Source organism: Scylla paramamosain, chromosome 25 (genome assembly GCF_035594125.1).
Source record: "Scylla paramamosain isolate STU-SP2022 chromosome 25, ASM3559412v1, whole genome shotgun sequence".
Classification (NCBI taxonomy): domain Eukaryota; kingdom Metazoa; phylum Arthropoda; class Malacostraca; order Decapoda; family Portunidae; genus Scylla; species Scylla paramamosain.
Window position 1 is genome coordinate 6,052,501 of NC_087175.1, and position 15,000 is coordinate 6,067,500.

At 39.7% G+C, this 15,000-nt stretch overlaps 1 long non-coding RNA gene across 1 annotated transcript in view; it reads right to left on the bottom strand.

Annotated features, from left to right (window-relative positions):
- Nucleotides 1–15,000, bottom strand: part of LOC135113168 (uncharacterized) — a 236,436-nt gene that overhangs the window by 70,400 nt on the left and 151,036 nt on the right. Inside the window, exon 3 of the long non-coding RNA XR_010274735.1 lies at nt 8,458–8,494. This is a non-coding gene — a long non-coding RNA (uncharacterized LOC135113168). The remainder of the gene's footprint in view (nt 1–8,457; nt 8,495–15,000) is intronic.

Genomic DNA, 15,000 nt, shown 5'->3' on the forward strand with positions numbered 1-15,000 from the left:
ACGGCTGACTGACTGACTGACTGAGTGACTGACAAACTGATTAACTCACTAAATAACTAAATAAATTACTGACTGACTAAATAACTAACAAACTAGCAAAATAAAAAAAATAAGTAAATAAATAAATAAATAAGAAAATAATATCACAGGCGACTTAATATTTTGTCCTTCCATTACTAAAATATATCTTGTGTTTGGTTGTTTGTCAGGATATTTTGCAAAGTAAAAGGTGCACATGTGAAACTACAATATTTGGACAGTATTCTAGGGCAAGTGTGTGTGTGTGTGTGTGTGTGTGTGTGTGTGTGTGTGTGTGTGTGTGTGTGTGTGTGTGTGTGTGTGTGTGTGTGTGTGTGTGTGTGTGTGTGTGTGTGTGTGTGTGTGTGTATTACCAAGTTTAAGTTCAATTTATATATTTTTTTCCTCATATGGATAACTTTTTTTCCCTATTTATATTTTTACTATTCATTATTCTTAAGTTATCACAAAGTTAAATGAAAAGTGAATTTCTCTTTCATTCCCTCTTTTCCCATGCTTTTTTTTTATGTAGGAGGGACACCGGCCAAGGAGAATAAAAATCACCCCCCCACAAAAAAAAAAAAAAAGTCTACTGAGACGCCAGTCCCCGAATAGTGTCCAAACGTTAATCCAGAATTGAAGGATGTCTTGAAACCTCCCTCATGAAGGAAGTCAAGTCATAGGAAGGTGGAAATACAGAAGCAGGCAGGGAGTTCCAGAGTTTACCAGAGAAAGGGATGAATGATTGAGAATACTGGTTAACTCTTGCATTAGATAGGTGGACATAATAAGGGTGAGAGAAAGAAGAAAGTCTTGTGCAGCGAGGCCGCGGGAGGAGGGGAAGCATGCAGTTAGCAAGATCAGAAGAGCAGTTAGCATGAAAATAGCGGTAGAAGACAGCTAGAGATGCAACACTGCGGCGATGAGAGAGAGGCTAAAGGCTAAAGACAGTCAGTTAGAGGAGAGGAGTTGATGAGACGAGAAGCTTTTCATTCCACCCTGTATGAGTGGAACCCCCCCAGACATGTGAAGCATACTCCATACATGGACGGATAAGGCCACTGTACAGAGTTAGCAGCTGAGAGGGTGAAAAAACTGGCGGAGACGTCTCAGAACACCTAACTTCATAGAAGCTGTTTTAGATAGAGATGAGATATGAAGTTTCCAGTTTAGATTATAAAGGACAGACCGAGGATGTTCAGTGTAGAAGAGGGGGACAGCTGAGTGTAACTGAAGAAGAGGAAAAAGATGTCTGGAAGGTTGTGTCGAGTTGATAGATGAAGGAATTGAGTTTTTGAGGCATTGAACAATACCAAGTTTGCTCTGCCCCAATCAGAAATTTTAGAGAGATCAGAAGCCAGGCGTTCTGTGGCTTCCCTGCGTGAACTGTTTGCTTCCTGAAGGGTTAGACGTCTACGAAGAGACGTGGAAAAGTTCAGGGTGGTATCATCAGCGTAGGAGTGGATAGGACAAGAAGTTGGTTTAGAAGGTCATTGATGAATAATAAAAGAGTGGATGACAGGACAGAACCCTGAGGAACACTACTGTTAATAGATTTAGGAGAAGAACAGTGACTGTCTACAACAGCAGGAACAGAACGGTCAAAAAGGAAACTTGACATGAGGTTACAGAGAGAAGGATAGAAGCCGTAGGAGGGTAGTATGGAAATCAAATCTTTGTGCCAGACTCTATCAAAAGCTTTTGATATGTCCAAGGCAACAGCAAAAGTTTCACCAAAATCTCTAAAAAAAAGGATGACCAAGACTCAGTGAGAAAAGCGAGACCGGTAGAGCGGCCTTGACGGAACCCATACTCGTACTGGCGATCAGATAGAAGGTTGTGAAGTGACAGAGTTTAAGAATCTTCCTGTTGAGGATAGATTCAAAAACTTTAGATAGGCAGGAAATTAAAGCAATAGGACAGTAGTTTGAGGGATTAGAACGGTCAACCTTTTTAGGAACAGGTTGAATGTAGGCAAACTTCCAGCAAGAAGGAAAGGAAGATGAATCGCCTTTTTATTTCCATTTATCTATCATCCCTCTCCATATGTAGATCTTTTAGTCATTTATTCATTCCCTCTATTTATATGACAAAGTTCTTCTATTGATCTATTCTCTCTCTACATATAAATCTCTATCTTTTATTTTTCTTTTCTTTCAAATCACACCTTTACTACTCTTGTTATTCTTAAACTATGACATCAAAAAATTAAAACGACAAATTTCTTTCACATAAACTCCCTATATATAAATTCTTGTGTGTGTGTGTGTGTGTGTGTGTGTGTGTGTGTGTGTGTGTGTGTGTGTGTGTGTGTGTGTGTGTGTGTGTGTGTGTGTGTGTGTGTGTGTGTGTGTGCGCGCGTTGTGGGAAGCCTGTCAAAAACTTACCACAAATACTACCACCATCATCACCACCAACACCACCACCACCACCAACACCAACACCACCACCACCACCACCACCACCTTTCATTAAATCACTCTTCATCAAATTTATAAGCCAGGTAAGCGAGGCACGGCAGCAAGCACGAGTCCCACCAGCGAGTCACTAAGCCAGGGTTGCGTTACAGGAGACCAACGCTACGAGAACCCCAAAACTCAACCCGGATATAACGAAGAAGTGTAACAGAGGGGTGGGGAAAAGTGAAAGGTGGCGAGGAAAATAAAAAAAACACGCAAGATATAAAGGATTGTTGGGTGTTTAAATGAATGACGCTTAAATGTCCCTGTGTTTTCTTAATAGTTGGCTTTAAAAGAAATAAGAAAAAAAAAATGTGGGGAAAACTGAAAAAAAATAGGGAAAAAATAGATAAAAGGAAAAGGTGAGGAAAATAATCAAAAGAAGGAAAGAATTGGGGGAAAATAGAAGGAAATAATAGTTGGTTTTAAGGAGAAATGAAAAAAAAATATAGGAAAATAGAAAAAAAATAAGGAAAGACAGGATAAAAAAAGGAAAGTGAGGAAAATAATAAAAAGAAGGAAAGAATTGGTGAAAAATAGAAGGAAATACTAAAGAAAATAGGAAAAGAAAAATGAATAACGTAAGAAAAATACAAAAAAGGGGTAAAAAGAAACAAATATATAAATGGTACAGGGAGATAAGAAAAAGATGAAAGAAAATAGAAAAATAAGGAAGGAATGATTAAAAGAAATAAAAGAAAACAGAAAATTAAGAAAATAGAAAAAAATACGATAAAGGGAGGAAAGGGAAGCATGAAAAATGAAGAAATTAAATAAGAAAAAAAAGTAAAGGAGAAAGGAGAAAATACACAAAACAAAAAAAGAAAAAAAAAGGAGAAAAGATAACGAAAAAAATTAACCAGATAAAGTGAAAAAAGAATAAATGACAAGAAAAGAAAACATAAATGACATAAAAGATAAATAAAGAAAGAGAGAAGTAAAAGAAGAAAAAAACACTAGAAAAAAAGAAAAAACACGTGAACAATTAAGAGGAAACAGATATAAAGGAGAAAGTGAAACACAAACATTAAATAAAGCAGAGAGAGAGAGAGAGAGAGAGAGAGAGAGAGAGAGAGAGAGAGAGAGAGAGAGAGAGAGAGAGAGAGAGAGAGAGAGAGAGAGAGAGAGAGAGAGAGAAAGACGGAGAGAAAAATAACACAAAAACAAAAATTATAAAACATGAAAGAAAAAGAAAGAAAAAAGAAAATCCTTCACCCAGATAGAAAAATTACAAACAAGAAAATAAGAAAAGAAAAATAAAAAAAAAAAAAAGAAAAAAATAGTATTCGCACTATAATTAGAGAAATTCCAGAGAGAGAGAGAGAGAGAGAGAGAGAGAGAGAGAGAGAGAGAGAGAGAGAGAGAGAGAGAGAGAGAGAGAGAGAGAGAGAGTAAAAAATGTTGATTTAATATACGTGAGATGATGATGATAAGTGAGATAACATGATAACCTGAGCCATTAGGAAGAGGAGGAGGAGGAGGAGGAGGAGGAGGAGGAGGAGGAGGAGGAGGAGGAGGAGGAGGAGGAGGAGGAGGAGGAGGAGGAGGAGGAGGAGGAGGAGGAGGAGGAGAAGAAGGAGGAGGAGGAGGAGGAGGAGGAGGAAAACGAATAGGAAGAACATGAGGATAGGATGAAGAGATGTAGGAGGAGGATTAAAAGGAGGAGGAGGAGGAGGAGGAGAAGGAGAAGAAGGAGAAGAAGGAGAAGAAGGAGAAGGAGGAGGAGGAGGATGAAGAGGAGAAAGAAAATGGTTTGGCCAGAAGTTATGATGAATGAGAGAGAGAGAGAGAGAGAGAGAGAGAGAGAGAGAGAGAGAGAGAGAGAGAGAGAGAGAGAGAGAGAGAGAGAGAGAGAGAGAGGACTATAGAAAAAGAATGAAAAATATAAGCATGATAGAGAAAACTGAGGAAAATACCTAAATAAATAAATAAATAAATAAATAAATAAATAAACGGTCCCCCCTCCCCCCTCTCTCTCTCTCTCTCTCTCTCTCTCTCTCTCTCTCTCTCTCTCTCTCTCTCTCTCTCTCTCTCTCTCTCTGATTACTGGTTAGCGAAGACGAATGTTTCCTCTCCCTCTTTCCTTCCTTCCTTCCATTCGATTTGACGAGAAGTGGCAACCTAATGGATCATCTCTCTCTCTCTCTCTCTCTCTCTCTCTCTCTCTCTCTCTCTCTCTCTCTCTCTCTCTCTCTCTCTCTCTCTCTCTCTTCCAGGAATCTTTAATTTTGGTACGGAAATTATTCTGTTTTTTTTTCTTACTTTATCTTTTTTTCCTTTCATTTTTTCTTGTCTGGATGATTTTTTTCCTTTTTTTCCTTCTTACTATTTTTTTCTATCTTTATTTATCTTTTGTCTATGTTATCTTCGTCTCTCTCTCTCTCTCTCTCTCTCTCTCTCTCTCTCTCTCTCTCTCTCTCTCTCTCTCTCTCTCTCTCTCTCTCTCTCTCTCTCTCTCGGTTCACGCTCAATTTTCTATTCATTCTCTCTCTCCTCCTCCTTTCTTCTCCTTTACTCTCTTTTCCTCCTCTCTTCTTTCTTCTTCTCTTTTATGTCCCCTTCGCCTCTCCGTCTCACAATCTCCCCTCTCCCCTTTTTCTTCTGAAGTGTCCCCAATATATTCTCTCTCTCTCTCTCTCTCTCTCTCTCTCTCTCTCTCTCTCTCTCTCTCTCTCTCTCTCTCTCTCTCTCTCTCTCATCACTATCCTATCTTCTCTTACCTCTCTCATTTCGTTACTTGTCAAAAGACGCCCCTAAATGGTTTACGAGAGAGAGAGAGAGAGAGAGAGAGAGAGAGAGAGAGAGAGAGAGAGAGAGAGAGAGAGAGAGAGAGAGAGAGATGACTTCCAATATCAATATAATGAGACATGATGTTCTTACTTCATATATAGATGAAGGAGGAGGAGGAGGAAGAGGAAGAGGAGGAGGAGGAGGAGGAGGAGGAGGAGGAGGAGGAGGAGGAGGAGGCAGAGGAGGAGGTAGTGGTGTTGGTGGCGGAGGCTGAGGATGCGGAGGAGGAGGAGCTGAAAGAAACGGAGAGGGAAGATGAAACATTGGAGGAGGAAGAAGAGGAGGAGGAGGAGGAGGAGGAGGAGGAGGAGGAGGAGGAGGAGGAGGAGGAGGAGGAGGAGGAGGAGGAGGAGGAGGAGGAGCTGCTTGTTATTCAGGAAGGGTTTTCCTGACCTCGCTCGGAGGGAAGGAAGGACGGAGGAGGAGGAGGAGGAGGAGGAGGAGGATACGAAGGAAGGAGAAACCTCTCGCAGAATCCTTCGAGAGAAAACAGTCTCTCTCTCTCTCTCTCTCTCTCTCTCTCTCTCTCTCTCTCTCTCTCTCTCTCTCTCTCTCTCTCACCTAATGCATGTTTTTAAAGGAAAAGTTTGGCATTATAACGCAACACCAACTCCCGTAAAACTGACCCGTTTGTTTAATTTCACCTTCTGCAGTGCCTGGAGGAGGAGGAGGAGGAGGAGGAGGAGGAGGAGGAGGAGGAGTGGGAAAGAAGAAAAGGAAGAGGGTGAGGAGGACGAGAGCAAAATTTTGATATCTGCAAGGGGAAAGAAGAAGAGGAGGAGGAGGAAAAACAGGGGAGGAGGAGGAGGAGGAAAAACAAAAGGAACGGAAAAGCCTTCAAGAAACGAAGTACGAAGAGAGAGAGAGAGAGAGAGAGAGAGAGAGAGAGAGAGAGAGAGAGAGAGAGAGAGAGAGAGAGAGAGAGAGAGAGAGAGAGAGAGGAAAAGAACATGGAAGAGGGAAGGAATATACTCTGACTTACAAGAAAGAAGGAAGGAAGGAAGGAAGGAAGGAAGGAAGGAAGGAAGGAAGGAAGGAAGGAAGGAAGGAAGGAAGGAAGGAAGGAGGGAGTGATGAAGAACGAGGGGAGGAAGAGGAATAACGAGGGCGATGATGGTAAAAATGAAGAACTGGAGGGAGAGAGAGAGAGAGAGAGAGAGAGAGAGAGAGAGAGAGAGAGAGAGAGAGAGAGAGAGAGAGAGAGAGAGAGAGAGAGAGAGAGAGAGAGAGAGAGAGAGCAAAAATAAAGGGGTCACATTCAGGAAAAGGAAAAAGACAAAAAAAAAATGCATGGAAGGGAAGAAGAAAAGAAAGAAGAAATGAAATGAAAAACAAGAAAGAAATTAAAGGAAAAACTTCTGTCTTTATTTTTGTGAGTTTGTACATCCCCCTTCTCTCTCTCTCTCTCTCTCTCTCTCTCTCTCTCTCTCTCTCTCTCTCTCTCTCTCTCTCTCTCTCTCTCTCTCTCTCTGTGTGTGTGTGTGTGTGTGTGTGTGTGTGTGTGTGTTTGTGTGGCTTCCATTGCAAAACATTTAAAGTACTGTAAACACACACACACACACACACACACACACACACACACACACACACACACACACACACACACGTACAGAAAAAAAAAAAAAACATACATGAATGGTAAAAAAAAAGTTTACATGTGTGCGGGTGACAGTTTTTTCTTGCGGGGGGAGGGGAAAGAGGTGGAGGTGGGGAGAGGGGGGAAGTCCGAGAAAACGGGCGTAGTTTATAAATAGTTTTTTTTTTTTTCCTTTTTTTTTTTTGTCTGTTTTTTTGGATGTTGGAAATTCTGATTCCTTCCTTCAAAAAAAAAATGTTCTTGGTGTTTGTTTGTAGAGGAAGTGAGCGTATGCATGGATAAATAAATGGGTGAATAGATAAATGAATAAATGAATGAATAAATAAAGGTGTGGAGTGTGTGAATTACAGAAAGGTGAGATAGAGTGAAAATGAAGGAAGGATGGAGGGAGAGGATAAAAAAGGGAAAAGGACAGGAAGGAAAAATGAAGCTGAATGAACGACTCACTGATAAACTTACTGTGCTACCAACTGACTGGCTGACTAACTGACTGACTGACTATTTGACTGACCGCCTGAGTGACACATTGTTTGATTAACTGACTCACTCACTGGCTGACTGATTCGGACGCTGATTGAGTAACTGAATGTTTGACTAACCCTAACCTAACCTAACCTAACCTAACCCAACCTAACCTAACCTAACCTAACCCAACCTAACCTAACCTAACCTAACCTAACTTAACCTAACCTAACCTAACTTAACCTAACCTAACCCAACCTTACCTAACCTAACCCAACCTAATGTAACCTAACCTAACCTAACCTACCTAGCGTAACCAAACCTAACCTAACCTAACCCAACCTATCCTAACCTAACCAAACCCAACCTAACCTGAGTGACTGACAAACTGATGAACTAACAGACTGACTAAGTGACTAACTGCTTAACTGACTTCCTGACTAAATGACGGACGGACTGACTGACTGACAAAACAAATGACTGAATGAATGAATACACACATGCATCAATCAATCATTTAATCAGAAACAAACACAACACCTACCAACACACACACACACACACACACACACACACACACACACACACACACAACACTTCATTTCCTCATTCCCTTGCTGTCTGACCGATTACCTCACACTGATGGCACGGCGCTAGGCAAAGTGAAGGCCGTGGGTTCCATATCGTGGCCTGACGTTGGCAAATGACAGAAAAACATATGCTAAGGCTAATATATAATGACATGTGGCGTGTGGTGGTGTGTGGCGGTGCGTCGCTGTATACAGGGACATAATGAGACAGGGGGATTAAAGTTAACTGTAAGACCAAGGATATTTTGACTGTCATTTGCTGGATCTCTCCTCCCTTCCCCTCCCGTCCTCTTCCCCTCTCCCCTTCTCCCCGTCGCAAGCAGGTGGATGAGAGCAATAAAACACGTCGCAGGGTTCATATGTGAGCGTGAGTGAGTGACGGTGAATGAGAGTTAGGATGTATTACGTATGGTGGCTGATGGTACCTAAACGACCCCTTGGTGATTCCTGGACACGACAGGTCATGCGATGGTTGGGTGATGTTTGTGTGATGTTTGTTATGATCCCTGACATCAATATCATTAATTTTGTTGGTACTCACTCATTGAAGCACGAAGGACTCTGCAGCGGCCACAGATCTGAGAATAGATAAAATGAATCTGCAGACCATTGAATAAATAGACATATGATAAGAAGGGTGCACAGTAAATCTACTTATAAGGAAACAGAATAAGTAAACACACACTACACTGGATGGATGAAAGTATTAATGACTGAGCACAACATCATTTTCTCCACACTTTTCTCGTTCTCTTTTTCCTCCATTTTTTTCTCTCTCATACTTCGAATACAATATCATTTCTTTTTCATCTATATTTTATGCAACACTTTATTCTTTTTTTCACTGTTGCACTCTCTACACACTCTATTTAATCTTTTTTTTTTTTCCAGCACTCTTCATAACATACTAGTAATTTTTTCCTCCACCTTTAATACCATACCACTATCTCTTTCCTCCATTTTCTACATAATAATAATAAACACCATTTCATTTGCTTCCCCCCTCTGAATTACTTTTCCCAAGGTTCAAATGCAACAACACGCTACAATATCTTCTCTTCCCCCTCCGTAGCGCAACCCTTCATCTCCTCCGCCAATTTCTATAAAACAACACTAGTATTTTCCCTCCATCTCCTATACAATAACACGAATTTATTTTCTCCTGCACTCAACGTTACCCTGCCTGAAGATTTTTATACAGTAACACCATTCCTTTTACCCCTTCCACTTCCTGTACCATTATTTTCTTCGTGGAATTCCTCTACAACACACTACGTAACACTTCCCCCTTCATCTCTTCACTAACAAAAGCTCTCGACTTATTTCTATAGTCTAGTCTGTGTGGCAATACGCAATTTCTTCACTGCCTCCATTCGTTAAGGACACTCTTTCCTTCCTCAAATTCATATACAACACATTACGTAATATTTTCCCCTTCATTTCTTCACCAACACAAAGTCTCCACTCATTTCTGCACACTAACACGGGAGTTCTCGAGCTTATTTATACGATACTCAATTTCTTTACGCCTTCTACTAGCTAAACTATTATTTCCTTCCTCATACTCCTATACAACACACCACGTAACACTTTTCCGTTCCTTTATCCCCCCAACACAAGTTCTCCACTCAATTCTGCACACTATTCGAGTCACTCCATACTACAAAACACCATTCCTTCACTCCCATCACTTGCTACACCTTCATTTTCTTCCTGGAATTCCTCTACAATAAACTACGCAAGCCCTTCTCCTCCCTTTACTTACCAACACAAGCTCTTGACTCATTTGTATAGAACACTCGAGTCTATACAACAATACAAGATTTCTTCAGTGTCTCCACTTGCAAAACCACTATGTCCTTCCTGGAATTCCTCTATAACACACTATGCAAGCTTTCCTCCTTTGTTTACCCACCAACACAAGCTCTCGACTCATTTCGGTGCTCTACACATGGGCTTCTCGAGTGTGACAATCTTACACGGGGCGGTGCAAGCTTCAATATACTAGTAAAGTTTCGTTTCCTTGCGTCAGATAGAGCCACTAGTCCCTGCAAACGAGCCTCGCACCGATGAACGCCCTCTTGACAAGCCTTCCACTCACCTCCCCCAAGCACTCTGATCAACGCGAGGTCCTCCAGTGATGTTAAAATGAGAGCCGTTCTGCCTTCTTGACTTCATTAGCGGTGCGTCACAAAGGAACACTTAAGACTGACGGAGGGATGAACTGAGAGATGGATATGTAGATTGTGAGATGTTCAGATGGATGGATGGATACAAAGACAGACAAAGACAGATAGATAGATAGATAGATAGACAGACAGACAGGCAAATAAACAGAGATAAATAGATATAAATAGATAGACAGAAGGATAGATAAACAGACAAACAGACATATAGGCAGACAGAGACAGATAGATTGACTGATAGACAAACAGAAAAAGAGGCAGACTGAGACAGATAGGTAAATAAATAGATAGACAGATAGACAGACATACACAGAGAAATAAACAAGAAAATAAAAACACAGGTAGGCAAACACAGATGAACCTTTGCCAGTGTTCTTCCTGCATACACATCCGCCCATCTACCACCGCTACAGCCAATCAATCCGTCCATCTCCATCACCACACCTTAAAGCAACACACGTCTTAGCCTAGCGCGATTCCACTGCCTGTCCCTGGTCCGCATCCCGAGGTCCAGGACAGTCAGCAGGTCAAGCACTCACTCTGCTCACCACTGACACATCACACCACCACCACCAAGCACACTAACAACAGGAGACAGGACCTTAATAATATAGCCTTTGAAACATTATAGGCGAGGTTCTAAGTCTAAGTGGTATTACATTTTAGAGCAGTCTTAAGGGTAAATTGTATTCCTGAATCTAACACTGCTAAGACTGGTATCTCCCAAACGAAATTGGCCCGTTGTTGTTCATGTTTACAGGGTCTCAGGCCAAAAGCAACAAAACTAAAGGGAAAATATTGCCAGCTTGAAGAGACAGTCATTCAGAGAGATAGTATGAAGTGATATTCAAAATCTAGATAGAGTTTAAGTCATGGCCAGGGGATGGTGGGGGGTTACAGAAGTAGGCAGGGAATTCATGAGTTTACCCGCAGAAATTATGAAGGATTGAAAATACTGATTGACTCTTTCATCGCGGTGAACAAAATGGGAGGGAGAGAAAGTTGAAAGTTTGATTTTGGATTTTCTCTGTCTCTCTCTCTCTCTCTCTCTCTCTCTCTCTCTCTCTCTCTCTCTCTCTCTCTCTCTCTCTCTCTCTCTCTCTCTCTCTTCCCTTATTTTCTTATGTCCTCTTGTCTTCTTTGTGACCTCAAGATGCCAATACCTCAGGGATTTACAATTCTGTGACATTTTATAAAGAGACTGTCCTCTTGCAACTTACCTCATTTCCTCGTGTGCCCTCGTCCTTAGGCCCCACCAAAAACAACGCTAACATCTCGAACACATTTTATAAAGATTTGACATGACATTCTACAAATATCCCGCCACGTGTTGGTCTCCTCCCCTCACATTTTTCGGTATCTTCTTGTCCTCTGACCCAAAAACTGTTAATGTCCCAGGAATTTACTCTCCTGTGGCATTTTGTAAAGATCCTGCCACATGTAGGCCAACTGTCTCATTGCAACTTGCTTTATTTTTCCCTTACTTTCTTACGTCCTCTTGTCCACTGACCCAAAAACAACGGTAATGTCTCGGGGCTTCCCTCTGCCGTGACGTTCTGGCTGGGCGGAGGAAAAGAGCGGACACAACTTAAACTTAAAGAACACAAGCAGACAGGAACTGGCGGAAAATGAGAAGCACGTCTTTAAAATCTTCATTCACACACGCACGCACACACGCATAATGCACACACACACACACATGCACGCCTCTTTTTTTTTGTTACTCTTTCTCTCAGTGCTTACGAAAACAAACAAACAAACGTACAAACAAACATTTAGGTTGTAATGCGTGCCTCTTTAAAAGTGTTTTGAATGTGAGAGAGAGAGAGAGAGAGAGAGAGAGAGAGAGAGAGAGAGAGAGAGAGAGAGAGAGAGAGAGAGAGAGAGAGAGAGAGAGAGAGAGAGAGAGAGAAAGAAAAATATATTAAAGGTGATTTTTGGTAGGCCGATTAATTTCTCTCTCTCTCTCTCTCTCTCTCTCTCTCTCTCTCTCTCTCTCTCTCTCTCTCTCTCTCCCATTCTATACACTACTATCTATGAAGCCGCAAATCCATAAAAATGAATGAATATTTTATGTGCTCTCTCTCTCTCTCTCTCTCTCTCTCTCTCTCTCTCTCTCTCTCTCTCTCTCTCTCTCTCTCTCTCTCTCCAATTTTTGTTGCTGATAGACGAGAGAGAGAGAGAGAGAGAGAGAGAGAGAGAGAGAGAGAGAGAGAGAGAGAGAGAGAGAGAGAGAGAGAGAGAGAGAGAGAGAGAGAGAGAGAGAAAGCCCATAATAATGCCTAATGTAAGTATGCATGAGTGAGAATCAGGAAGCTCAGGTGTGCAAGCTTTCAACACAATATTACCTGTTCAACGCTCCTGTTTAGCACCTGCATGCAAAACACCTGATTGCTGCCCACTAATTAACTGCTCTCGCTACCTCATTTCTTCAGCTTTGCATTTTGGCTCTTTTTATTTATTTTTTTTGTCAATATTTTGGCCTGTGTGTGTGTGTGTGTGTGTGTGTGTGTGTGTGTGTGTGTGTGTGTGTGTGTGTGTGTGTGTGTGTGTGTGTGTGTGTGTGTGTGTGTGTGTGTGTGTGTGTGTGTTTTAGGTTAGATAATGTAAGGTTAGGTTAGGTTAGGTTAGATTTGGTTAGGTTAGGGTTGGTTTGGTTTGGTTTGGTTTGGTTTGGTTTGGTTTGGTTAGGTTAGGTTTGGTTAGGTTAGGTTAGGTTAGATTAAGTTTGGTTAGGTTAGGTTAAGTTAGGTTTGGTTAAGTTAGGTTAGGTTAGGTTAGGTTAGGTTAGGTTAGGTTAGGTTAAGTTAGGTTTGGTTTGGTTAGGTTAGGTTAGGTTAGGTTAGGTTAGGTTAGGTTAGGTTAGGTTAAGTTAGGTTTGGTTAGGTTAGGTTAGGTTAGGTTAGATTAACTTTGGTTAGGTTAGGTTAAGTTAGGTTTGCTTAGGGTTGGTTTGGTTAGGTTACATGAGGTTAGGTTAGGTAAGGTAAAGTAAGGTAAGATAAGAAGGGTAACGTAAACTAAGGTAAGGTAACACAAGACTAGATTAAATAAGACAATAATGATAATAGGGGTCTTTAATTAACAGTTTTTTGCCTCATTGATTCCATTCCACTAACAATTTCCCCTTCTCCTTTTCTGCGAGTTTTTGTGAAGCAGGTGAAAGGTAATCGTGTAGTGTAATTAAACGTTTTTGCCTCATTATTTCCTGATCACTAACATTTTCAGTATTTGTTTTCAATGTAGTGGCTTTGATGTACAGCTCTGGACATAATGATGCTACAGATTTCATTAACCTTTATTCGCCTGGCAGCAAAATGTTTTCCTTTCCTTTCCTACTAACATTTTATTTTTTTTTTTCAGAATCCTTACTATCAAGATTTTTTTTTTCAGTATTTTTACCACTAAGTTTTTTTTTTTACATATGCAGTATACCTATAATTAACTTTTTTTTTATCGTTTTATATTTTTCGTTTTTTTTTTTTTTTTTTAATCTTTACAGAATCTTTGCTAATAATTTCTTTTACCTTTCTAGTATCAGCATCTTAACTACTAATAACTTCATTTATTTATTTTTTTCTTTTCGATATCATTAACAGTATTTTTTTTTTACCTTACTAATAACCTTAACATTAAAATAGTTCCCTTTTAATTATCTTTTCTATTTATTTTTTTATCATACCAAAACTTTTACTATTTTTTTTTTAACCTTTCCACGATCCTTACAATTTACATCGTTTTTTCAAGTATTTCTATTATTAGTATATTTCTTTACATTTCCAGCATCTTGGTGGCTTTAGTCTGGATATTCATAAGTTCGTCATTATAATATCATTCTCTAACTGACTGTTTGCCTCATCACACATTTCATCATCACTTAGTTTATTACATTTTTAAGCAAGGGACAGTATAATGTTTTTTTTTTCTTTTTTTATTATTAACATTTTTGCTTCTTACATTTTCACTTTCCTGAAAGTCTAAATACTCTCAAGCTGATAATTATAATAGTGTTCTAATTATCTGTCCTTGGCTCATTAAATTTTCTAGATTACTTTTTTTTACTAACTTTTCATCCGATTGGCAGTGTAATTCTTCTTTCTTATATTACAAACATTTTTCTTTCTATCTTTTCCCCGTCACGGAGGTTCAAGTCTAAATATTCATCAGCTGGTAATTATAACAGGCTGCCTCTGATTGACTGTGTCTGCCTCATTACATTTTCTACATCACTTTTTTCATTAAAACTTTTCAGTGTTGTGGATCAATTAGTGTACTTACAAGCTGTGCCAATAAAACTGTGCGATAATTAACTGTTTTGACACATTTAATTTCGAACACCCTAATATTTAATTTCATTTTTTCTTGAATCTTTATTTATTAACATTTTTATTTTATTTTACTTTATTTTTATTTTAGTATTTCAGTTTTGATATTTTGACATAATTAATTTCGAACACATTAATATTCAATTTTATTTTTTCATAACTATTTTTTTTGATATTTCAATTTTCGGAGCACGTACTGAGGCAATTATAATAAGAAATGCATTTCCATTAACTTTCACAGCATTAGCTATCTTCATCTTCCATTACATTACAGCATATAAATTGCGTCACGATACCTAATTATCCTCATATATTTTTACTATAACTTCCTTGTAGTGTTCTTTGTACGTTCGGTGGCCAGGTATATAGAACAATATTCTGAAACACTTCTGCGCCGCACCTCCACTACTTTCAAAAGGTTCTAGTTGTGGTAACACGAGTTTTTAATGGTGTTATGGTTCTAGTGACAGATTAACAAGATTTCTACATTACTGACAAGAGAAACACCCGTGAAAACCCAACTATCACCTCTGTGGCTTTGGAAAATACGAGTAGTTGTGGTGAAAGAGCAAA